The sequence below is a fragment of the Tenrec ecaudatus genome, chromosome 4 (genome assembly GCF_050624435.1).
Source record: "Tenrec ecaudatus isolate mTenEca1 chromosome 4, mTenEca1.hap1, whole genome shotgun sequence".
NCBI lineage: Eukaryota > Metazoa > Chordata > Mammalia > Afrosoricida > Tenrecidae > Tenrec > Tenrec ecaudatus.
The window spans coordinates 7450149-7458329 of record NC_134533.1 but is presented as its reverse complement, the minus strand read 5'-3'; the positions used below and the strand labels follow the sequence as shown (position 1 = coordinate 7458329).

The 8181-nt window shown below is 54.8% G+C and overlaps 1 long non-coding RNA gene across 1 annotated transcript; it reads right to left on the bottom strand.

The window, feature by feature from the left end:
• Positions 1-1057: 1057 nt before the first annotated feature.
• On the bottom strand, positions 1058-7003 carry LOC142446234 (uncharacterized). The gene is made up of 5 exons (XR_012784037.1): positions 6688-7003; positions 4469-4605; positions 4080-4246; positions 3659-3867; positions 1058-1625 (listed from the first exon to the last, which is right to left on the bottom strand). It is a non-coding gene; the product is annotated as an uncharacterized LOC142446234 (long non-coding RNA).
• Positions 7004-8181: the final 1178 nt, after the last annotated feature.

The following is an 8181-nucleotide window of genomic DNA, read 5'->3' as shown; positions in this document are numbered from 1 at the left end:
GGCCAAGGGTCACCATGTCCACAGATTGTTCCCTGTGTGGTCCTCCGGTCCCCCAGGGCAAGGCACCTATCTGTGTATTGCTGGGTCTCAGGCTGGGGGGTGAATCGGTCCATTCGATCCCGGTAAGGTAAGAAATGATCGAGTCCGAGCAATATCCACACAGAGGCACAGGAGATGGTGCACATCTGGGTCCCACCCTGGATGCCTCACCGGGGCGGGGAGCCTGGGAGGAGAGTATGCACAGGGGTCAGAGTCCAAGGAGCAGCGTGACGTGGCCTCTGGGGCCCCACGCAGGACTCTCAGAACCTTGTATGTTGAATTCTCCTTCCCAGGGGAAGGGTGAGAGCTACTCCCTCTTCAGCTGGAGACACCTAACAGGGTCGAGGGTTGACAGCTGCTGGCCCTCGGGGACTTGGGCCGCCCTAGAAGAAGGTGGCTAGCTTCCTGTAACACCTGACTCAGGGAGCCGCCGCTCGGGATGGAATGGCACCAGGTACTGAGCAAAGCCTGCTCTTGGCTCTGCTTCCTGTGTGGGCCTACGACGTGCTGCCCTGGCCCGAGGCCCTCCCCTCTCAGCCACGCAACCGGACAGAGAACTGCTCCGTAGGATTTCGGAGACGGTTGGTTGCTCACTAGAGGAGCAGAGAGCCTCCTCTTTGTCCTGAGGGGCACCTGGTGGATTCCAGCTGCTGACCTTGCCAGTAGCCCAATGTGTGGTCCCCTCTGCCCCGCTCCTGGGACTCCTGTTGCTATCTAAGCGCAGTGTAAAAACTGTCAACAAACTCACCCCAGGAGAAACAGCACATCACCATGGGTCCCACCTGCCCACTGACATGGGGATTAGCGTGACCCCTTTGAAAATCCCACTGTCATGGGGTCGATGCTGACTCCCAGCGACCCCGCGGGACAGAGCAGCACCTCTCATGGGGTTTCCGAGGAGCTTGCCTCATTGGGGGCAGAATGCCTCATCTTTCCCCCACGGAGCGACTGTGGCTTCGAACCACCAACCTTTCAGTTAGCGCCGTGCGTTTGAACGACTCTGCTGTCAGGACTCCTTAGACGCATTGCCCATCCCCTGGCCTCACGTTGATGGGACAGAGAGATTTTCAGCACCGAACAAATCATGTAACGGTGGGGAAAGGTCCTTACACGGAATCTGGGGGGCATATAGCAAGCTACGTAGGTGTGAGGTTACACACACACACACACACACACTCTCCTTTTCTAAGCACCTTCCTCATAACATGACAGTAGGTCCGCAGCACATAGCTCCAAACTCAAGCACGGAATTCAGGGACAAGTGAACCACACCAGCAAAGAAAAGGCCCCACGGCTTGTTCAGAGCTGCATTTACTTCTGTCATTTTCTGTGGCTGCTTTTCTAGTCCTGCTCACAGACTGGCAGCAGGCCGCCTCTGTCCTACCTGCCCGGGACCCTCCTCCCTGCGGCGCTCACGCGTGGGTGGGCACGCTGCTTCTCGCAGGGAGCGGAAAGACCCACGTGGCAGGCAGAGCTCGGCGGGGGTGTTCTCTCTTCTGTCCTCGTCATTGTCAACGTTTGCTGGAGAAGCCATGGGCGGCAGGCTCAAAGGTGCCATGCAGGGCAGGGACCAAACCGAGGCACACCTGGTGGGGGAACAGAATAGCGGGGATGACATCAGTAGAGCTCGGGGGCAGGGGACCAGGCAGGCTGGCGTCCAGAGGGCCTCTAGCCCCCAGCTCATGTGGGAACATGGGCCCAAGGTGACCAGCACTGTTTTACTATTTTTTCCCAGAAAAAGGCCAGAACGCAGGTTTGAATGTAAAATCTCTCAATTGTCAAGGGTTGGTTCTAAAAGTACTCTGTGGGGGGAACCTAACAGGCCGTGGGCTGCGGTGGCACCTGACAGCTTGTTTGTGCAGGTTGGGGAGCAGTGGGCGGCTCGGGTGAGACTGCTCCCGAGGGTGGTCCCTTCAGTTGCGTGACCCATCACACTGAGGTTACAGCCGCTGAGTCCCTGGGCTCCAGCCTCCCCACCCCCTCACTGCCAGTGCTGCTGTCCCTCAGATGGACCTCAACTGCCTCATCTGTGAAATGGGGGTGATAATACAATCCCTTCTCAGGGGACCCCAGCACAGAGTAAGCACTTAACAAGACCCATCCGCTGCTGTGATCTTGTCAGAATGGGCCTTAGCGGGGAGGGTGGTGAGACTGGGTGTTCTCAGGGAAGACCAGGCCCCAGGAGGAGGGCCTCATACTGGGCAGAGCAGAGGTTCCGTGACGACGACTGTAGGCTCCCACATAACATTGGTGAGGCGGGGCGGGAGCAAGCAGGGGGTCATCCTGCCGTGCGTGGGTTCACTTGAGTTGGAGCCGAGATTCAATGGCACCTAGCAACGAGGTCTTCATTTCTCAGTCCCATGCCGCCTTCTTCCGCCCCACCAGCAGATCCTGCCAAGCCTCTTGCCCCGATCCTCCGGCTGCCACCGCACCGCCCGCCTCCACAGCCGGGCCCTCACTACCCTAATGCCTATGGTGGGCAAGGACTGGACTGGACACCTGGCAGGATAAGGTATCTGAGAGAATGCGGAACTGATGGCATCATAGCCTGGCACTTCCGGAACACAGTCTGAAGTCCTCCACCCTGCATTTGAGGCAAGGCGCCCTGGGGACAAAGAGGGGTAGCCATTGGGCTGCTCACTGCAAGCTCAGCAGTTCGAAACCACCAGCTGGCTCAGAGGGAGGAAGATGAAGCGTACTATTCCCACATACAGTCTCAGAAAACCCACAGGGGCAGTTCTACCCTGTCCTATAGGGTCGCCATGAAGCTCCTGCTCTAGCCCCGCCTCTGCTGGCATCGCCTCTGCCCTGCTGTTCTCCCTGCTCAGAAGGTCCACCTCCGTGGACCTTCCTGCCCCACTGGGCAGTTCCTGCACAGAGCTTTCTGGGGCCAGTCCCCTGCAGAGGCGCCCTCACTCCAGCCTTAGCTCTCGCCCAGCACAGCTCCCCATCCTGCCCCTCTGCTCCTGTCCCCGCCACTCTCCCCCACGCGCTGGTCTTGGGCACTGCGTGCATTCTCAGCTGGCACAGGAAGTGGGGGCAGTGTGGGTGGAATGAATAAGACCCACCAAGGGGGCATTCTAACAATATCCAAACCATGTCACTTTGCTTTGAACTCATTCTGTTGCACGAGATGAGGATTTTCGGGAACAGGGAAAGAACTCAACACCACCACCATAATTTAAGCCAAGGGCTCAAGTAGAGAGGAAATGATGGCAACATATGTACTCATGTGCTTCATACAATTGATGCATGGGTTGTCATAAGAGCAGTGAGAGCCCCCGGTAAAACGATTTATTAAAAAAAATAAATCAGACCAAATCCACTGCCACGGAGTTGACTCCGGCTCACGAAACCCCATCTAGGGTATTGAGACTGTGGGTCTTTATGGGAGCAGCCAGACTCGTCTTTCTCCTGGGATGCAGCTGGTGGATTTGAACCACTGACTACCCGAATCCACCAGTCCCCCCGCAGCCCCCACCGCCCTCAACATGTACATTATGGTGAACTCCAGGGGGAAAGGAAGGGGTGTTATGGTGCGCCCTTACAGACGCCTGCTGTTTGTTCCCGTTATCTGCGGCTCGGATTATCTCCGTGGCCTGGGAGGAGTGTGGCTGACCTCGCAGGAGGAAGTGGGCACCCAGCCCAGGTCAACTGGTGTCTGTGCAGCTGGCATCCACGCACCACCACCGAGACAGGGCCCAGTCCGTTCGGTTAGTTCTGTCCCGGAAATGGAAAGAAGCCACTGACTCCTGGGCTTTGAGAACCAAAGGGGGGAGGAGTAGGGGTGGGTGGGGTGGTGGTGACCTGGGGTGCACGGAATAAGAGCTGGGAAAGAAAAGACTATTGTTAGGGGCATTCCTGCTCTGAAGGAAATCTCCCTCTCCCTCTCCCCCTCCCCCTCTCCCTTCCTCCCTCCCTCTCCCCCTCCCTCTCCCTCTCCCTCTCAGGGTTCAGTGAGCAGCCCCTGAATGAATGGCAGGGTTGTTGGATAGCCCAGTCCCACCTCCCCAGCCTCCCCAGCCCCCAGGAGGGCGGACCTTGCATTGCAGGCTGATGGAGCTGTTCGCAGGGTGGGGGCAGCCAGGCTGAGTGCACTTTGGTGGCTCTCTGCAGGGGGGGGGAAGCTGATGAGGAGACTGGTTCTCTCCCAGGGCTGCGGGTGCCGGGAGGGAGGTGCTGGCTCCTGTAGGCCTCTTCAATTACTCTGATGATTACAAGAAGGGCCATAAATGGTAACGCTTGTGACTGTCAAGAGCTGCCCTCCTCCCAGGCTGGGTCTGTCTGCACCTTATCTTTACAGCTGTCCACACCTCAGAGCTAGGGATCGGAGTCCCCAGAGGATGGAGGAAGGGAGCTAGCTGCCAGCTTCTGGCCCCTCAAAAAGGTGAACTAGTGGAGCCTGAAAGAGGGAACCGAGGGGACTTACCCAGAAGGCCAGGTCAGGACACCAGCTCAATCCTAACAGAGGATCTGGACGCCCTGAGGGCTAGGCCAGCAGGGAGGCCACGAAGGAGCAGGTCTTCAAAAGCCAAGGGACAGAGCTGGGCAATCTTGAATTCAAGCCTCAGGAGTAAGTATAGGACAAGGGCCGTATCAGACATCTCACCAAACACATGTGAGAGACAGCCAAGAACAGAGAACATTCTTAAAGCAGTAGCACTTGGACAGATCATTCGCTCAGTTGCTGCAGTTTCAGCGGCCCTATAGGAGAGGGGGGGACAGACCCTGTAGACTGCCCCGTGGGTTTCTGAGACTGCGACTCTTTGTGAAAGGAGAAAGCCCAAGCTTTTGCCCATGGAGTGGCTGGTGCTTTTGAACTTTGGACCTTGCAGGCTGCAGTCCCATGTAAAATCACTATGCCACCAGGACTCCTTTTACTTTGGCAGACAGGATCCCTGAATTGGAGAGATTCAGTCCACAGGTAGGTCCTTAGTGGCCCCTAGGTACCAGCTCAGGTAACCAAGCAGACCCTGGGGCTGCCCTCTGGGAGCACCCACTCATGAGGGGACAGACAAATGAGAAGCCACTTCTGAGGTGTCGAGTGCTATGCAGAGAAACCAGGGCCTCTGGTCCCCTCTTCCAGCCGTCAAGAACCACAGCAATGAGAGGCCCGAACCAAGACCACCACAAGGACAAATCAAGGACAGGGGCATCTACAAACAAACGGGCCCAAATTCTTCAAAAAGACCAGTAAAATGAAACAAAATGGGGGAACTATCCCCAGAGGATTACACTCATCACCCTTCCTGGGTCCGGGAATTAGAGAAAACAAGTTCTCCAACAAGTATCCGGCATATTTTTGGGACGGTGAAAGCCATTTGTAAAGGAACGGAAAGATTCCGGGGAGGCAATGTACTGAGGGTAGAAGGTACCTCTTAGGAAATGCTTGCCTGGGACGATAGGGTAATGCAAACAGGGCAAGCCTCCGAGGACTGCCCAGCATAGATAAGAATATCCACGTGCTCGCTGATCTCATCTTGCAACCTGTCTGCGTGAGTTCAGATGGTCAAGACCAGAAGTTGAGCAGAAGTTTGAGAGAGAGAGAGCAAGCTACGGAGGGGTGTGGACCCATTTCCTGGGGCAGCTGGACTTGTGCTTTGGTCAATGGTGTAACCATTTCCACACTGAAAACTTCACCAAGCAAATAAAGCAAAGTCCTTGTGGGAGGGAGTAAAACGAAAGGCCGGTCCAAAGGAGAAAAGCAAGCAGCTTGCTATTAGGTTGCAACCTTCGAGGGTACGCTAGAACTGTCCCCCGGTCTTTCCAAGGCTGGGGGTCTTTCCGAGTACCCCGTTTCTCCTTGGGAAAAGGTTCGTGAGGGGTTCAAGCTGACCACTTATTGGTGAGCAGCTGAGCCCCTGAACCATGGCACTCTCAGTGTGCTTACAATGAAGAACATTCCAATTGTAGTGGACAGGCACACTTAGGGAGGGAAGGACTCAGAGGCTGGGAAACCCACAGCGGCAGTTCTACCGGCCCTTTCAGGAATTGGCTCAGTGGCAGTGTTTGGATTGTTTAGTGGGTGGGGGTGGTGGGGTGAATGGGGCAGGAAGACACCACGCTTAGGGGACACTGGGCTTCTTCTAAGAACAAACATGAACCTAATGTCACTGGACTACACATGGGAAGACTGTTGACACAAAAATGTTTTCGATGACCATTTGGCTGCCTGTCTATTTATGACAATAAAACACAATGTACAAACCACCACCAAGGACCAAAGACATTGTCTGATTCCACTTAAATATTCTATAGGGGAATTCAGCGAGACAAAGAGTAGGTTGGTGGTGGCTGGGTCCACGGGAGGAAAATGGGAGGTTCTTGCTCACTCTGGAGTGAGGAAAAGGATTTGGGGGGGGGGGATAGTGTGGCAGTGGTAGTGTACAATCTTAAATCATGAATACCACCAAAGGGGACACTTAAAGGCGATTGTTATGCTACCTATGGGGGAAAGCCTCAATGTGTAAATGATCCTATCTGATGTGGACATCGGGGAGTGCCAGGGAAGGGCTCCAATAGTGGAGCCGACGATGATGATGATTCTGGATAGTTTTTGAGAGACCTGTCAGATCAGACTGGAACACTGGCTACGTGTTAGAGGACGGTACAGACAGAAATCGGGAAGGAAATGACTTTGAAACCCACCAACATAATCACCATCATGAGCTCGGGCCTTTCTGTTTGTCTTCCGGAACCTTTTCTTGGGTCTCCTCCTCCTTTTGTCCCTGGCACCTCTCGTTCTTCTGCAGGGCCCTCAACACAGACCTTGGGCCAGAACCGTGCTTGGTTGGCTCCTGTCATCTGTCTCCTTCTGCAATCCATGCCTTCCTGTCACCCTGGCTCAGGCCTCCATTTTCCTCCTGAACCAGGTCTCATCGACCCAGTCTTGTGTTTAAATTTTTCCAAACCAGCCCAAACCCAGAAGCTCTTCAATCGCTCTTCAACAAGGAACCAGGAGCCATTCTTCTTCCCCCCCGCCCCACCCCCGGAGCTCTTTTTCAATGTATTCCCACCCTTCTGTCTTAGGCTCATTTCAGTCCCTCTCCCTCCCCCACCTCCACCCCCCTTCTCAGGACCAGTAAGTCGGTCCTTGGTGTACTATTTCCTTCTCCAGCTGTCACTCTTTCAACTTCTGTCCTCCTCTGTCTCAGTATAGGTACTTTGACCTGGAACACTCTTCTCCTCCAGAGAAACCAACTCATCAGCAATATCCGTCTCATCATGCAAGATGAACCCTTCAACGTCCATTTCTTCTGCAGTCCCTTCTGGGTCTTCAGCACTTCCCTCCACATGTTCTGAAGAGATTTCCTCTGTGGGATCATTCCCAGTCAACTCGATCACTCTTTCCACAGCTTCACTTATGTCCTCAAACTTCTCCTCACTGGTGCTCAGCTTCTCACTGGTTTCCGACGTCTCCCTATTGATCATCAGCTTCTCCCAGCTGGCCCTCAGTTTTTCTCGACTGGCCCTCAACTTCTCCCGACTGGTCCTCAGCTTCTCTCCACTCGATCGTAATTTCTCTCCTCTGGACCCCCGTCTCTCTCCCTTCAAAGCCAACCTTTCTCCACTAACTTCCATAATCTCTGCACTGGATCCCTGCTTCTCTACACTCATCTCCAGAATCTCTGCACTGGATCCCTGCTTCTCTACACTCATCTCCAGAATCTCTGCACTGGATCCCTGCTTCTCTGTACTCATCTCCAGAATCTCTGCACTGGATCCCCGCTTCTCTACACTCATCCCCAGCTTCTCTGCACTGGATCCCTGCTTCTCTATACTAGGTCGTTTCTCTGTCCTGGATCCTCGTTTCTCTGCACTGGATCCTCGCTTCTCTGCACTGGATCCCCGCTTCTGCAGTGAATCCACACTCATTCTCAGCTTCTCTCCACTTATCTCCAGCTTCTCTCCACTAGATCCCTGCTTCTGCAATGAGTCTGTACTCATCCTCAGCTTCTCTGCACTGGATCTCCGCTTCTCTATACTCAACCTTGGCTCCTCCTTGTTCCAAGATCCCCCCTTGGAGTCTCTGGCCCTAAGGTCCTCTTTCCTGGTCTCCAGCTCACTTGGTCTCCTGCTCTCTCCCCAAGATCTCAGCTTCTCCTCACTGGATCTGGGCTCCAACACACTCCACCTCAACCT